Consider the following 1,409-nt stretch of genomic DNA (forward strand, 5'->3'; position numbering starts at 1 on the left):
GTGGGGGTGGGGTGGGGTCAGGGTTAAGAGAAGAGTAGAAAAGACAGGCTCTACTGGTGAGGGCGTCCCAATCAGTATGACTTGTGTCAGCCGCTCGGTTGCAGTCTGGCAGCACTGTTGGATCTCCTCACATCCGCTCGGCCGCGTCAGGTCAGTACCAGGTTCTGGTGCCACATACCTTCTTTTGAATTTAGATTTTAGACTTAAAATCAGTATTAAATGATCATATTGATAATTGTTTCTTCTGTTTTTTCCTCAACTGAACTTGTGCACAAAGTTTAACGCTGCTCTAAATTTTCTGAAACATTGCGCTCACTTACTTCTGATGTGCTCAATCTGAGCAAAGCGACATCCCTTGCTGGTTCTTCAATCAGAGGTTCAGGTGAAGAGAAACCAGATGATTCACAAGAAGATTTAAAAAAAAAAAACAAACAAAAAAACAAAAAAAAAACAAAAAACAAAAACATTTGAAGATGAGATTTGGTTTCTGTCAGTGATGTTTCAGTTTACTGGCAGCTCTTGCCAGGCTCTATGGGCAGACAGGCACCAGCTGGCACAGGTCACTGGATTGTTTTATCATCCCCAAGCAAATACTGGTAACTATGAAACATTTCCCCAAACATTTGTTTATACATCGGTTTGCACTTGTCTTAACACGACTGCACAGCAGGTTAAAAACTCACTGTAAGAGCTCTGTCACGGAAAGCTGTCAACAATTGAACAATGTGTGAGAGAATTTGTTGCAAATGTTCAGAGACAGTGTGATGGAAGCGGCTGTGTAAATATGCAAAGATCTAGGTGTGAGATACTTTACATTGGCTTTCTTTTGTGTGATAGACCGTTGTGTTTGAGCCAGCTGAGTGAGACGTGCTGTGGTTTTCTGTCTTTGATTCGTTCCTGCAGGGAACCTTCTGCCATTACAGCTGTCAGTCTCTGGGATGACAATGAGAAAGTTTTCATTTGCTTATCACCATGTAAACCTCTTTAGATATCTAACACTTTATCCTGCTGCTCTCGACTGCTGAGACTGGCTCCTGGCGCTCTCTCCCCGTCTCTTGTGCACTCTCTGTTATTCTGCCTCAGGCGCTAGTTGGAAAGTGACAAGGACGATATAAACCCAACAAGCTGCTCCCAGTTCAGGAGGGGGAAGAGTAAGAGAAACACTGAGAGAAAGAATAAAGAAACAAAGGAAGAAGAGAAAAGAAAGAGAGAACAACAGAAAGGATCTGCATGGGGGGGGGGGGGGGTTTGGTTTTACGTGTTACAACTTGTTTGGTAACTGAAGGTTTTGTGTGAAGTGAATCCTGCTTCGTGGGAAGTGTAAGGTTTCAGTGTTGTCATTGCTTAAAGGAGAGGGGCTGATTTTTATCTGAGGGCAGAGGCATGTTCCCTCCATCCACCGTGCCCCC

The 1,409-nt window shown here is 43.9% G+C and overlaps 1 protein-coding gene across 1 annotated transcript in view; it reads left to right on the top strand.

Annotated features, from left to right (window-relative positions):
* Positions 1-84: 84 nt before the first annotated feature.
* The window catches only part of sox13 (SRY-box transcription factor 13), a gene marked incomplete at its 3' end in the record, with an annotated part of 27,582 nt that continues 26,257 nt past the window's right edge, over positions 85-1,409 (top strand). Inside the window, exon 1 of the mRNA XM_087178913.1 lies at positions 85-150. The remainder of the gene's footprint in view (positions 151-1,409) is intronic.

This window comes from Seriola lalandi, unplaced genomic scaffold (genome assembly GCF_002814215.2).
Source record: "Seriola lalandi dorsalis isolate HSWRI2012SDOR001 ecotype SW California unplaced genomic scaffold, Sedor1 jcf7180002054748, whole genome shotgun sequence".
Lineage (NCBI taxonomy): Eukaryota > Metazoa > Chordata > Actinopteri > Carangiformes > Carangidae > Seriola > Seriola lalandi.